Genomic DNA, 16,473 nt, shown 5'->3' with positions numbered 1-16,473 from the left:
CCACATTGGGCCACATTAACATCAGAATAAATTACGTTAAAATGGTGCAAGGTGGCACTAGGGGCCTATAAATAGGCCCCTAATTCTTTAAAAATCAAATCTCCGGTTCCCGTTATCCGATTTTATTCGTTTTGACGTCATTTTAAAGCTAAAAATATTTTCTATTGTTATAAATTGGTTTTAGATTTTTATTTAATTACTGTTTCGTGATATTTGAATGCTTTACACTTTGTCTCCTAAGTCAAGCCTTGTCATTCATTGCCAAGCTACCAAGGGTTGAGCTTCAGTTAATTTATTGAGACCTAACTGAACCTAGTGGGGGTTAGTGGCCTATTGCTAGGTGTAGGTACGTTCCTGCCCTTACCAATGGTCCACTGTCCAACACCTACCAATTGGGATCTATGATCCTGGCGGTGGCGGAGGTCCCCTGGAGGTTGGACAGCCAGTGTCCTAATATGGCTGTCAGGACTGCTGGGCATACAGTGGTCCTACTGCCACCATGGGTTTGGTGGTCCTCAGAATGCCAAACTCATAATGAGGCCCAGAGTCTCCATCTGGAGCCAGGCACTCACTGTATTCATTATCATGATTTTTCTCCATGCTTCATGTCTGGTTATGCCATGGGCAAAGAGTCATTTATCAAGGGCAACAGAATGTGTGTGGATACTTTTGTCCTGTCTTCTAGCCTATAGATACGTTGAGATCTTAATCATTTCCATCTGCCATTCTTCATGGGTTGGTTTCAGGGGTGACATCCAATGTCATAATATGCAAAGTTTTGAAGTCTGGGGGGTCCTGGACATCAGTTGCTTGGAAAGACAAATCAGAGTTGGCATGTCACCCATCAGACATGGATACCCTTGTGGACAATTAGTGCACTATACAAATTAATATAAGATGTATGGAATAACATATCATGTAAAAGGAGTTACTCAGAAAGGGGGTCTGTTGTTTCTAATGCGCAACTCAGGGTATTCTGTATGACACTCCAGTATCCTCCCATGTCAGGGCAATGAAAAGGTATATAAAGTATGTTACATTCCGGTGGGTCAATCACCAACAATTGGCATGGCGTAATAGGCCAGCAGCATGGTGGCGGTAAATATTAATAAAAATATGGTATGATAAATATGTTTTCTACTTTTTTGCACCTGTTAGTGCTACATATGGCTCCAATATAATATGATGTAGATAAAGGGCCTCATTGTAGGTTCGGCTACCTCCCCATCGGCCCCATTACGAGTTTCCCACTGGGCTGACATGCCAAGGTTTCCTCCCGTCAGCCTAGTGGGAAAGTGGCGGCAGCATTGTTGCCAGCTCGCAATGGAGCAGGCATCAATGCGGCCATCGCAGGGTGCACCAGAATCCTTGCAATGCTCACTGTCTGCACAGCACTCCTGCAACGACAGTCAGCATTGCGAGGGTGCTGGGCAGGGGGCCCCTTACACCTGTTCTTCAGCAGCCTTTTCATGGGGGTGCTACCACTATTAAAAGGCTGGCGGAGAACCATATTGTAATCAGCAGGATGGCACAGCATACAGCGCCACCATCAGCCAATCGGAATCACTGATCCCGGCAGAGATGGCGCTACCCTGGCAGTCTGACCACCAGGGTGGTAATGTGGCGGTCAGATCGCCACAGCAGCGGCAGTCCTGGCGGCCACCACGAGGCTGGCGGTCTCAAAACTGCCAGCCTCGTAATCAGGCCCTAAGTCTAAAGAAATTTTGAGCTTGCAGGATTTGGTTGATGATTTTTCTCCCTGGTCTGCAGCTCTACTTCCGAGTCTCAGGGGCCCTCATATGTTTTTGGTAGAGTTATCAGTCTCCATCATCCCTCTGGTGCCTTGGGCCAGTCCAAATGTTGGTGCAACACTACGGGCATATATGTAAGTGTTGGTAGGCGACAGATGGGAGGACAACAGAGAACCTTGAAAGTAGAGTAAACAAAGCAATTGAAGACTATTTATTATGTCTATTAATTGACAATCTGCATTTTTATTTTTGAATTAACATAAAACAAAACATCATGTTTGTACTAAGTTAGAGCATAATAACATACATATTTGCATTGCATGGATGCCTCTTTTGCAAGCCCTGTGTATCGCCCTGCAAAACCACTGAAATTCATCACTTATAGTCATTTCAAGTAACTTTACCTAGTGCCCTATATTTCAAGTAACTTTACCTTGTGCCCTATAGTAACTAATACTTGCTACCCCACCATGCAGAATGATGTCCTCTCTGCAGTGTCATCACAAACATTTTGCCTTACTCCTCCCCTTTTTGCTGAATTAGTTTTTGTTGGCTTTAGGACTCTGGTCACTTTACCACTGCTAACCCTTTCCAAAGTGCATGTGCTTTTATGCTTGAATCATGGCAACACTGACAAATCCAAAATTGTCCTATTTATCTTACTTATAAGTTCCTAGTAAAGTGCACTACCTGTGCCCAGGGCCTATAAATGTAATGCTATTGGTGGGCTACAGCATTGCTTGTGCCACCCGATCCAGTAGCCCTTCAAACAGGATTCCTGCCTGTCATTGCAGAGCCTGTGTGTGCAGCTTTAAACTGCCATGTTAACCTGGCAAGTTAACCCTCTTGCGAGGCCCAAACCTCCCTTTTTAATACATATGTTTTTAATATATAAGTCATCCCTAAGGTAGGCCCTGGACAGCCACAAGGGCAGGATTCACAGTATTTAAAAAGTTGGACATGTACTTTTAAGTTTTACATGTCCAGGTAGTGAAAATTTCTTACATTTGGTTTTCAGTACTGCAAGGCCTATCTATTCCATAGGCTAACATTGGGATTACCTTAGTACATTTTTTAAATGTAATTTGCAATTGACTAGAGATGAAACCCCGAGCTTGGTGTCTATGCAATCAAAATTTAAAATCACAACTTATGGCGAAGCCATATTTTAAATTGTAATTCTGGAAATGTCACTTTTAGAAAGTTGTCATTTTCTTGCTTTAAATCATCTAGTGCCTTCTGCTTGTCTAAGAACACATGTTTGGGTGGGTAACATCTGGACCCTTGTGCATTTTCTCCAAACAGCCACACGCAAAGGGAGCTTCGGTGTGCCTGATGGGCCATCCATATCCAGCTAGGTCATTAAAATCGTGCTGGGTCATCCTGGGCAGGATAGGAGGGAGGAGCTTACACTTGCACCTGAATGGACTGTGCCTGTCACCACACAAAGAGCTGCATATGACCTGTAGTGAGTCTAAGGCCAGAGTAGTAAGGGCAGGGATTTTGTGCACTTCAAAGGCCGTTCTTTGAAGTCTTCCCGACTTCAAAGGCACAAATAGGTATAAGTGCTGGGCTCCTGACACCACCAACTCAGCACACATCTGAACTTGAGGGCATTATGCCTGTAAGGCGGACTGCTGTGCTGCTGAAAGAACTGTCATTCTCCTGAATTTTCCTGGACTCCTGCTTTGATGTGCCTGCACTGCTGCCTGCTACCCTCCTTGCCTGGAGTGAGAAGGACATGGTCTGCATCCCCTAGAACCAAAGTGACTCCAAGGGCTTGCTGACTTGCCTCCTGTTCTGAAGTCTCAGGGACATCAAATATAGCACTCAGCTCTGCTATAGCTTCTGGACTCTGCCAACTCTGAATCTTACCCTGACAAGTGGTGCCAATCCAGTCCTGGGCCCTTGGAATGGTGTTCTGCAGCTGTTCTCTATGGAAAATCTTCCATTGGCATCACTGCACCTATAAGAACAGCCCCATCTTTCCTCAATGCTGATGCATCACTGATGCTGCTGAGGACTAAAAAATTGCAGCACCAACTGCACGGCTTGGAACCGTCACATTGACCCCAGCCCTGAGGCATCGCTGGCTGCGTGGCTCGGTGATGATGCTTCACCTTCTTCGCAAAGGGCTCGATACACCACCACTGCTCGAGGACATTGCATGGACAACTGTGTAGATTGACGAGGATGCATCTCTGAATACATGGACCAGAACCAACCCGTGACCTTGCACTGTCCACCATGCTTCTCACATCAACGCATCCCTCTACACAAGGTACTGTTTCAGTGGGACAAGGTTGGTCCCTCTAGCCGGCCCGCACTGCATCACGGTCAGCCTAAACTCCGGGTCTAGCATGACGAGATAGCCCCATTTTACGACTTCCAAACACTGCTGTCTCATTTATTCTTTGAAAATTCACATCTCGTCTTACACGTATTAAATTTTCATTGTTTTAGTCATTAAATTAAGCTCTATTTTTCTAACCTGGTAGGAACTATTTTGTGTTGTTTTTAATGTTTTACTGTTTTAAGTGTTGCAAAAATACTTTACACATTGAATCCTAAGTTAAGCCTGTGTGCTCTTTGACAATTTACCAGAGGGTCAGCACAGGTTAATTTATGGTGTGTAACTGACTTACCCTGACCCCAGTATTGTGGTCCCTACTTGGACAGGTTGCAGACCTCTACCAACTAGAGACACAATTCCTAACAGATGTAATTTTGGATGCTGCAGTGATATCATCAATTATGTTATCGGTGCTGTGATCCTGAATGTCGTAATGTGTGAGATAATTAGCACATTTCTATACCTTGACAACACATATTGTAAATCAGCAAGACATGCAAATAGAGTTAATAATAGTAAATCTATTCTTCCCTATATGTATTACCTTTTGATATTTAGTACTTCAATATTTTGTCCATGAAATTAGTGTGCCACAATATCCTTGCACTGGATTTTCCAGAGTGCAGTAATTTGTGGATTATTTACGTATGTGAGGAATATGGAAAAACCTGGAAGACTACAATTTCTCTATGCAAAGAACCCTAGATAGAGTTGGATGTTTGTCTTCCCAAAAGAAAACAATCTGTTTAAAAGCATAATTGACCTTAAGGATGAAGGAAATGGACAGAAAGGTAAGAGTCAAAGTACACACAGAAAGTGAGGACATGGTGTGATGATAGATAGTATGAAAATAAAACAAATCTGAAAACATGTTCTCCCAAAACTATAATTCAAAGAATCCAGTAAATATTCCTTCATATATTGGTGAAGTAAGAGCATACACTGGAAGAGCATCCTCTGAAATGTTTCCATTGATGAAGTAATGAAAGCAGACAGTATCAAAAGATCTGTGGGCCTTCGGGGAAAAGGACACAAACAAACTCATAGACATAGAAATGAAATTAAACAGATCTATTGATATTGTGGTAATTTCCACTGAGTAAGCAATAGTCCATTAAATTTACCTAAAATGACTGGAAATGAAGACCATGAACAATGGCTTTAAAAGTGCACATGAACTATGAACATTAACATGAACTACTAAATTGAAGAGCCAGCAACACATATCACCTTTTCATGCCAACTTTTCAAATGAGCTCTGTTGGAAAGTGGATTATTGGTAAGGAAAGGTAAGTACCTACACTTAGCAATAAGACCCATTAGGTCCAGGCAAGGTCTCAATAAAATAATCCTGGCTCAACCCTTGGTAGCTTGGCCACGAGCAGTTAGGCTAAACTTAGAAGGCAGGTGTGTAAAGCATTTAGGCCCTCATTATGACATTGGCGGTAAATGCTGCTTACCGTCATGCTGACGGCCTCCAGCTTACCATGGTGGCGGATATCCGTTCACTATATTATGACACACACACACCAATCCGATAGAATCCAGCCACATACACAAATACGCCAGACCAAAGGTCAGTGCTAAAGGGGCGGTATCAAAACCCACACCGTTACGCCAACAGAACAACGCTCACCACATTATGACCCACGAATCACCACAGCGGACATTCAACGGTGGTAAACCATTGGCAGTACATACCGCTGCGCTCACAATGGACACCGACATACAAAACAACACTACTTTGGACAATAAAAACAATACACACCTGACACCCATACACACTCCACACCAACACCACTATGAAACATACACTCACAGTACCCACAACCCTTTACAATTACAAATCATTGCCACCAGAGAGACATCAAGACCACTGAGACAACAAGAGCCCCACACCCCTCACACCCATACACCACTCACACACTCCACATCACACACACCAAAACATTACCTAACCGAGGAGCTAAGGATCATGGTGGATGAAATTGTCAGGGAAGAACCACAGCTATTTGGAGCACAGGTGCAGCAAATATCTATAGCTAAGAAGATGGAGCTATGGCAAAGAATCGTGGACAGGGTGAATGCTGTGGGGCAGCACCCCAGAACAAGGAACAAAATCAGGAAGAGGTGGAACGACCTACGGGGGAACGTACATTCCATAGCAGCAAGTCGCTATACAGAGAACTGGCGGTGGAACCCCAACTCCTCCCCCACAACTCACAGTATGTGAGGAGCAAGTCTTAGCAATACTGCATCCTGAGGGCCTGTCAGGAGTCGGAGGAGGACTGAACTCTGGTGAGTCAACTCTCTACTATTATCACCCCCTACCTACATGCCATCACACACCCTCACCCTCACTACCCTCCATCCCACACACTCCACCACCACATCTCATTAATCCCAATGCCAAGCCCTGCATGTTGTACCAATGCATGGACACCCCCTCACAGCCCCGCATGAACACTCATCACTAAAGCATGCACAGCATAGAGAACTAACAATCCCACCACACACTAACATACAAAAGAGAAAGCTGGCAGGGCAAAACCAACCATAGAGGGGAACAATAACACAGCATTTACATCCCCACAGGTACCCCAGCCAATGTCACCGGAGAGGAGGAGGGGCCAGCACTATGCAGTCCCCCAACTGAAGAGGCCCATAGTGATGACAGTAACTCTGGACTTCAGGATCTGGGCAACCTGCCTGGCCCATCAGGGACCACTGGACAGCAGGTTACCCAAGCCCAGTCACAGACCACCACAGAGCCTCCCCCTTCAGGAAATACCACCACAGCACCCACCCAGCGTACTCACACCTCTGTTAATCAGCAGTGCGTCCACCTGTACAGGGACCCTAGGACACACGTCATATCCAAAACAATCAAGGACCTGGGGTGAGTGGAGGTGGGCACACGGTTCAGGAGACAGAGGCACAGGCAAACAGGGAAACTGGGAGGAGTGCTGTGCGCCAGGCGGAGGACAGGCCCAGGGAAACAACTCTCCAGGAGGCACTCTCTGAGGTCCTGGAAACCTTCCAACATTCCCAGGACATGATGGGCCAGATCCTGGACAATGTGCAGGAGAACAGGTGGTTGCAGGAGGGACAGTACCAGGGAATCAGGGAGGACTCGTAGGCCATCAACAACACCCTGATTGCCATAAAAGGGGTGCTGGAAGACATGGCCAACATTATGAGGGAGGCAGTCTCACACCAGCAGGCCCCTGCCACTAGCCAGTCATCTGAACAACCATCCACTTCCACTGACGCTAGTGGCCAGGAGGCCCCACCACAGGACTCACAGGCCACCAGCACTCCTCCCCCGGCAGAAGGTGAATCACCCCGAAAACGTTCCCTGCAATCCAGACAGAAGCCAGAGACACTTGCCAAGACCCCTGCCAGGAAATTAGACTCTCCTGATTGTCCTCCTTGTGTCCCACTCAGTCAACCTGTCCACCTTGAACTGCCATTGCTCCCCTTCCTATATCCCATTGGACAATGCACCTGTGCTACAAAAGGACTGGAACAATACAGTGGACTTTCCTCCATTATCATCCCATCCCATTGCACTTCCCCCCATATGATAGCATTTCAATAAACACCCTTTGACAAAAAAATTGATTTCGAGTATGTCATGTATATCAAATATGTATTGTTTGAAACAGGTACAACCATTGCAAATGAACTGTACATAGAATGAGCATAGATTAATTACCTGTAGCTGTCTGTAGTGATCACAACCAGAGTATTTGTCATATCACCAACATCTGCAAAAAGAATATCCAGAGGTAACAATAAGTAGGCATTGAATTGGGAATTACCAGCATGCCAATGCCACACAGAATATAACCAAAGTCAATGAAATGTAAAGTTACACTGTCTTACCTGTGTGTCATTGGAAGTACTGACGGATCACAGATGTTCTGTTGTCCTCATCTTCATCCTCTGCCTCCTCATCCTCACTGTCCACAGGGTCCACTTCTGCATTTCCAGTCTCCTCCTCCTGCAGAAAAGAGATATGCCATCTGAGGGACAGGTTGTGCAACATGCAGCAAACCACTACTTTCTGGCAGACCTTCTTGGGTGAGTAGCACAGGGATCCACATGTTAGATGGAGGCACTGAAACCTAGCCTTCAGGAGGCCAAAGGTTCTCTCAATTTTCCTTCTGGTTCGCCCATGTGCTTCATTATAACATTCTTCTGCCTTTGTCCTGGCATTCCTCACAGGGGTCATCAGCCATGATAGGTTTGGGTAACCAGAGTCACCTGCAATTCTTGAGGGACAACATTTAGCCACACACTATCCTATATGGCCCACACCATTCCCATACACCAACATATTCTGGGTGGGAACCAAGGCTCACCTATAAGCCACACCCTGTGCCTCTTTAGTTGGGCCATCACATTTGGGATGCTGCTATCCCTTAGGAAAAAGGCATCATGCATCGACCCAAGATACTTAGCATTGATGTGGGAGATGTACTGGTCCGCCAAGCACACCATCTGCACATTCATGTAGTGGAAACTCTCAAGATTCCTGAATACCTGTTAGTTCTGGCGGAGGGGGACAAATACAATATGTGTTCCATGAATCAACCCAATTACATTGGGGATATGTCCCATTGCATAAAAATTGGCCTTCACAGTGGCCAAATCCTCAAACTGGGGGAATGCAATGTAACTGCACATGTGTTTTATCAGGGCAGACATTACTCTTGTCAGCACGTTTGAGAACATTGGCTGTGACATTCCTGCTGCCAAGCCCACTGTCACTTGGAAAGAATGAGTTGCCAGGAAATGGAGTACTGATAGCACTTGCACAAGAGGGGGGATCCCAGTGGGGTGACGGATAGCAGATAGCAGGTCAGGCTCCAATTGGATTATGGCCTGTTCCAGTCTATAGGTGAGTATTATGTGCGTGTCCTCCAGTGTAGCCAAGTCCACCAGGGATCTGTACACTGGGGTATGTCTCCATCTCCTATTCATCCGCAGCGGTAGGAATCTATGGGATAAAAGAGTGAGGAGTCTGTCACAAACTGAACTATGGAGCCACAACAGGAGTTTGCATTCTGTGAACATGTAATGGGTCAGTGTGATTTGTCCAGTATGTGCCTATTTCTATTGTGACACAGCATTATTCCATAGGGCTGCGCCCTCCCCTGAAATGGCCTCCACCTGTCCTTTGTGGAGGGACAGGTGGAAGTGAGGGAATTCAGCTGACGTTGTGCGCTGTGGTGGGAGGCGGTCGGGAACTGCAGTGCAACTCCTCATTGGTTAATATTGGGCCCTATGGGTTACAATGGCAAATGGAGATCCATGCCAGCGGTGAAGGTATGCACCGTCTCAGATGTGACCTCCATTTTGTATCATATTCCTCACTTGTCACCTGACCTTCCATAGGTGAGGACCTACACTGCATGTGCTGCTGTTCCCTGTGTCTGGAACCTACCATGGCCCATGTGACCGGGGAAAGGGCCCCAGCCTTCACTTCGGAGGAGTTGAAGCGACTGGAGGATGGGGTCCTACCCTAGTACGGACAGCTGTATGGGCCTCCAGACCAACAGGTGAGTACACTTTGGGCATGATGCATGTAGGAAGGATGCATGTAGATGTGTGTGCAAGCATCGTGTCATGGGGTAGGGTGGGCAAAATGTCTTAAGGTGCTGTACATATGTGCGCTGGGCTATGTGTGTGCCAATGGTGATGGAAACGGGTATGGTGGGCCATGTGTGTGACAGGCAGGACTGTTTGTCTAATGGTGTTCTCCTGTCTATGTTGCCTCATCAGGTCAGTGCCCATTAAAGGAAGGGTATATGGCGTGTCATCGCCAAGGAGGTGCAGACCCTAGGGGTCTATGGCAGGCAGAGCACCCACTGTCTCAAACCGTGGGAGGACCTGAGACGCTGGACACAGAGGACCACGGAGGCCCAGCTGGGGATGGCCTCCCAATGAGGAAGGGGTGCCCATTGAACCCTGACCCCCCTGATGGCCCGCATACTGGCAGTGGCCTACCCAGAGCTGGATGGGCGCTTGAGGGCAACACAGCTGCCACAAGGGGGTGAGTACAGTGGCTATCATTACAGCTTATGCCTGGTGGGTGGTATCCGGGTGGTGGGTGTGTGTCAGTGGGTGCCCCTAGGCAAGGCCAGGCATAGCAGCGTAGCTCCTCTGGTGGCTAGGGGTCTGAAGGGAAAATAATGGCTACTTAGCTTGTAAGCATCCACTACTGGGCAGGGCTGCATGGGTCCCAGGTGTGCTGCAGTTGGCGGTGTGTGCTCCTCCTCATGCCTTGGTGGCTAGCAATATCACTTGTGGTGCAATACATAGTGCGTAGGCCTGTTCCCCGTGTGTGAGGGTGCTGTGTGCACCAACGGTGGTGTTGTCATTGACCCAGTGTATCCTTTGTCTCTCTCCCCCCATTTCTTGTTTTGTCATCCTGTCCTTATGTGCATTAGCATCATCTGGCAGAGGAGCAGAGGCACCGGCGACAGAGGGAGCTGCATCAGACACGACCCAGAAGGCAGTGGCCACTGACGCTGAGGGCAACAGTGGGACGGAGGGCAAAGGGAGCACCACGCTGGAGACTGGAAGGGATACCTCAGATACCTCTTCTGATGAGAGCTCCCTGGTGGTGGCGGACACCTCTGTGACCACCCCAGCTACAGGTACAGCTGCCACCCCCGTACCAGCACCACCCTCCCAGCAACCCCTCAGCGAGTTGCCCATGCCCGCTCACCCAGGAGGGTGGGCATCTCCTTCGCCCCAGGCGCCTCAGGCCCTTCCATCTGCACCTAATCATGGTGGAAAGGATTCCAGGCCACAAATCCTGAAGGGGAAGGAGCCTTCACCATCCAGCGGGAAGGAGCCTGCACCAGCCAGCAGAAAGGGGAAGGAGCCTGCACCAGCAGCTGTCACAGAGCCCCCACTACCAACCGTGGTTGTGCAGCCATCAGTGAGTGCAGGGGCTGAGCAGGAGCCTCCCACTACCTCTACCACCACCACAGTGCACCCATCGCAGAGTGGAGGGGTTGAGCAGGAGCCTACCACTACCTCCACCACCACCACAGGTCAACCATTGCATGATGCAGGGGCTGAGCAGGAGCCTCCCACTACCACCACCACCACAGTGCAGCCATTGCAGGGTGCAGGGGCTGAGCAGGAGCCTCCCACTACCACCACCACAGTGCAGCCATCGCAGGGTGCAGGGGCTGAGCAGGAGCCTCCTACTACCACCACCACAGTGCAGCCATCGCAGGGTGCAGAGGCTGAGCAGGAGCCTCCCACTACCACCACCACCACAGTGCAGCCATTGCAGGGTGCAGGGGCTGAGCAGGAGCCTCCCACCACCACCACCACCACAGTGCAGCCATCACCGCCGGAAGATGCAATGTGATCTAGCCTACATGGGCTGTTGTGTGGCCTGTCCCATCCAGTACTAGTGGGGATGACACCCACCCGAGAGACTGTGGCCTTGCACTCCCAAGGACCATGCATAGGGCATGTTGCCCCCTCCAGAACCAGTGGGGATGACACCCACCCGAGAGACTGTGGCCTTGCACTCCCCAGGACCAACCACAGGGCATGTTGCCCCCTCTAGAACCAGTGGACTTGATCCGCATCTGACTGAGGTGCCCCCCGTCCCCCTGGGGTGCCTGTCTATTTGCCAACTGATGGCCCTGCAGTGTACTCTCCGTATTGATGCAGATAACAAGTGGGGCCTTGGACTTTGCCCTGTGGCCATGTGGCCCACGTGAACTGAGGACTGGGCAGTGTCCCTTTTTTGTACGTTTGTACATACATCTTGTAGGAGGATGGCCTGGTTTGTAGTGGGTACCTTGTGTACTTACACCTTATACCAGGTCCAGTTATCCCTTATTAGTGAAGTAGTAGTGTTCTATTAGCTTAGGCTGATAGAGGTAGCTATAGCAGAGCAGCTTAGGCTGAACTAAGAGACATGCAAAGCTCATGCAATACCACTTATAGTTACACAGTACTCATACACAAGTAAAGACAATACTCAGTATTATCAAAAATAAAGGTATTTATTTGGGTGACAGTACCAAAAATATCTTAGAGACAATACTCCTTCTGGAGGTAAATATTATACACAATATATACACTAAACACCAAAATTAGACAGGTAAATAGTCATAGAACAATGCAAACAGTAGGAAATCCTATAGAATACAATGGGAGAAAAAAGGTCTAGGGGAAACTCAAACCATATACTAAGAAAGTGGAATGTGAATCACGAATTCCCCCCTAGACACGTGTAGTGTGTTTATTTATTTATTTATTTGAGAGTTTTCTATAGCGCTGGCAAGACCGAGATGGTATCAGAGTGCTTTACAACAGAAAAAATAATAAACATAAGAAAGACACATTGTAAAGTCTAGGAATCACATTACAGTGTGCAGAATTGCTGGAAGAGTAAGAATACAGTAAAGGTAAGTAAATTACCCCACCCCGGAGCCCAGAAAAGCAGGAGTAAATACTCCAAGTTTCCTTAGGACACACTACACCTCGTTTTGGGGATTTTGCAGCAGCCAACCAAGTCTGCAAAGAACAACTGCTGGATTATTGGTCCTGAAGACCTGCAAAGAAAGGGGACCAAGTCCAGAAGTTAAAAGAAGTTCCAGGAAGGACAGGAGCCCCTGCCAACCCAGAAGAGGGTGCAAAAAATTAGTCCCTGGTTAGTCGAAGACTGCAGGAATGCATCCTAGGAAGATGCTAGCGGGTTCCTGCATAATGCAAAAGATTTCCCACGGCGTGAAGATCATTGCAGATGAGATTTCGTGTTGGAAGTCGCCAACAAACCTCGCCTACAACAAAAGTGCGTTTTGTGTCAAAATGGTGCTGGATGGACCCAGGAGGGACCTGGGGGCCTCACCTCTGTGTGAGGAGGAAGATGGGGCTCTCAGCACTTTAGAGAGCCCTTGGGATGCCAGCCAGCACCCCCAGGAGTTGCAGGATCCAGGTTCAAAGGAGGTGCAAAATGTGGTTAATGCAGCACAACAAAAGAAGGTCCCACGCAACCGGAGAACATCTCAGCGAGTTGAGCATTGCAGGATAGAGTGCTGGTGACTTGGGCCAGGCTGTGCATCAAGGAATTTTGCAGAGAGTGCACAAAGGCCACAGGAGGCGAAGGAGACGCAGTACATAGGGGTACCGTCGCTTTCGGGGAAGGCAAGGTCTTACCTCCTCCAAATTACGTCAGCAGGGCCTCAGGAGAGTCTTTGTTGATTATGTCCATTCTCTGTGTCCTTAGGAGCATGCTCGTCGCTGTGAGAGGAGTCCCAGGGTACCAGTTGTCATCTTGGAAGGTGTCTGCTTGGAGCAGGGGAGTGACTCTGTCACTCCCTTGGAGATTTCTTCGGTCCTTCTGGGGTAGGGTGAAGACAGGGAGGTGAGGTTGCCGTAGAAAAGTCTATTGTAGACACTTTGTTGCAGTTACAGCGCTTCTTGGAGCAGGCTGAGGTTCATTCGAGGTCAGAAGAATCTGAAGTTGTTGCAGAGGATTACTGAAGGAAACTTGCAAGCAGAATCTGAAGAGAGCCCACAGGAGAGACCCTAAATAGCCCTGACAGGGAGATTGGCTACCTTATTGGGTATGGACCTATCAGGAGGGGTCTCTGACGTCACCTACTGGCACTGGCAACTCAGAGCCCTCCAGAGTGCCCCACACCTTGCAAAGCAAGACGGCTGAAGTCTGGGACACACTGGAGGAGCTCTGGGCACCATCCCTGGATGGACAGGGGAGTGGTCACTGCCCTTTCCTTTGTCCAGTTTCGCGCCAGAGCAGGGGAGAAGTGGTCCATGAACCGGTGTATACTGGTTTATGCAAGGAGGGCACCATCTGTGCCCTTAAAAGCATTTCCAGCGGCTGGGGAAGGCTACCCCTCCCCAACCTGTAACATCTATTTCCAAAGGGAGAGGGTGTAACACCCTGCTCTCAGAGGAAATGCTGTGTTCTGCCTTCCTGGGACTGGGCTGCCCAGACCCCAGGAGGGCAGAACCCTGTCTGTGAGGTGGCAGCAGCTGTAGCTGAAGTGCAAGCCTCAGGGAGCTGGTTTGGCAGTACTGGGTTCCATGGCTGAGCCCCCAGGATGCATGGAATTGGCTCCCCAATACCAGATTTGGAATGGGGGGACAATTACATGATCTTAGACATGTTACATGGCCATATTCGGAGTTACCATTGTGAAGCTACAGATAGGTATTGACCTATATATAGTGCACACTTGTAATGGCGTCCCTGCACTCACAAAGTCAGGGGAAATGGCCCTCAACTATGTGGGGGCACCTTTGCTAGTGCAAGGGTGCCCTCACACTTAGTAACTTTGCACCCAACCTTCAGCAAGTGAAGGTTAGACATATAGGTGACTTATAAGTTACTTGAGTGCAGTGAAAATGGCTGTGAAATAACATGTGCGTTATTTCACGCAGGCTGCAGTGGCAGTCCTGTGTAAGGGTTTGTCTGTGCTCCCTTTGGGTGGCAAAAGAAATGCTGCAGCCCATATGGATCTCCTGGAACCCCAAAAAATGGTGGAAACATGTCAAGGAAGATGGTACTTTCCTACATCTGTTGCATTGTCAAAATTATTATTAATATTGTCTTGATCTTATTACGATCACTTTAGTCAATTCCAGTTGTCCTTGCATTATTTACGGGAATAAACTTGTTTTCTCATGCAGCTGGTTGGGTGTATGGTATGTGTATGGTATGTGTCTATGGGGTGTTGTGCGTGTGTGTGTGTCACTCTAGTTTTCCCCACCTTCGCTTGTGTGCTAGTCGGCTGTACTCACCATCATCATCTTCGCCGGCGTTGGTGTTCATGGTGGAGTATGACGTAGAATATCATTGGGAAAACTTGCAGTTCTGGTTCCATGGCGGCGTGGTTCTTCCCTGTGTCTCCAATGGTGAGTCCTTTCACTTCTGTAACATGTTTCACCAGGCTTTTGATTGTGTTGATACCACCCCGGAAAAGGTGGCGGATTGTCTTGTCATAATATGGTGGGTGGAACTTTGACCTCTGCCTGGCTGTAGGCGGCTACTGCCGTGGTGAGTTGTGTCCGTCCTGGCAGACGTTGGGGCAGGAGGTGGGAGGAGTAATGGGAGTGGAGGTTCAGGGAATGGTTGTAGGAGGTGTGTGTCTGCTGGATTTGGGTGCAGGTGCATGGGCTGTATGCTGATGTGAGGTGGATGGCTGTTGGGTGTGTGAGTGCTTGTGTTTGTGTCCTTTAGGAGGCGGGACAGAAAGGGCAGGAGAGGACAGAGGGGATGTATGCATGGCTGTTGTGGAGGTGTTTGCCAGTGAGGTGTGTGGTCTGCTTAGTGTGGTGATGCTGGTAGTAGATGTTGATGTAGTGCATGCAGGTGGATGAGGAGGATGAGGGGGAGACAGTGAAGGCAGTGAATGTTGTCATGTCTGCAAATGTATGGAGTTTGCGTGAGTGCTTGTGGGATGAAGTGTGGTGCTTGTGTTTGCCTGTGACACTCTTGGGTGTTGCCTTGTGTGCATGCTCGTCTATATGTGTGCCTAGGATGGGCTGGGGTTGAGGAGATAGGGACCGGGAAGTGGTAGTTGGAGAGGGGACGGTAAAAACAGGAAGAATGGCTTTCATCAGAGAGGAGGTCAGACCCTGACCCGATCTCTGTTGGGCCGCAAAATCCACTGTGAACACCCTCCAGAAATGCATTGCATTGCTGCCTCTGGGATGCCAGCCCCTGGATGGCATTCACAATGGTTGACTGCCCTACAGAGATGGATCTCAGGAGGTCAATAGCCTCCTCACTCAAGGCAGCAGGGCTCACTAAGGCAGGAGATGCCCCCCCTTCTGGGTGAGAGGGCACGGACAACTCACTGACGAGCTGCTGGGAGGGTGGTGCTGGTATGGGGATGGCGGCTGTACCTGTAGCTGGGGTGGTCACAGAGGTGTCCACCACCACCAGAAAGCTCCCATCAGAGGAGGTATCTGAGCCTATGTTGTCTCCTCCAGTCTCCGCTGTGGTGCTCCCATCGCCCTCTGTCCCAGTGGTTCCCTCGGCGTCGGTGGACTCTGCCTCCTGGGTCCTGTGTGATGCAGCTCCCTCTGTCACCGGTGCCCCTGCTCCTCTGCCAGATGATGCTAATGCACACAAAGACAGGATGACAAAACTAGAAACAGGGGGAGAATGACAAATGATACTGTACCAACACCGCTATTGGCATATACATCACCGTCACACACAGGGAACAGGCTTAAGCACTATGCACTGCACTACCAGTGATATGGCTAGTCATGAAGGCAAGATGAGGAGCACACAACGTCATCTGCAGCACTCCTGGGATCCACGAGGCCCTGGCTGAAAAGGACTGCTAACAA

Source organism: Pleurodeles waltl, chromosome 2_2 (assembly GCF_031143425.1).
Source record: "Pleurodeles waltl isolate 20211129_DDA chromosome 2_2, aPleWal1.hap1.20221129, whole genome shotgun sequence".
In the NCBI taxonomy this organism is placed as follows: Eukaryota; Metazoa; Chordata; class Amphibia; order Caudata; family Salamandridae; genus Pleurodeles; species Pleurodeles waltl.
Note: the sequence above shows the minus strand (reverse complement) of the source record.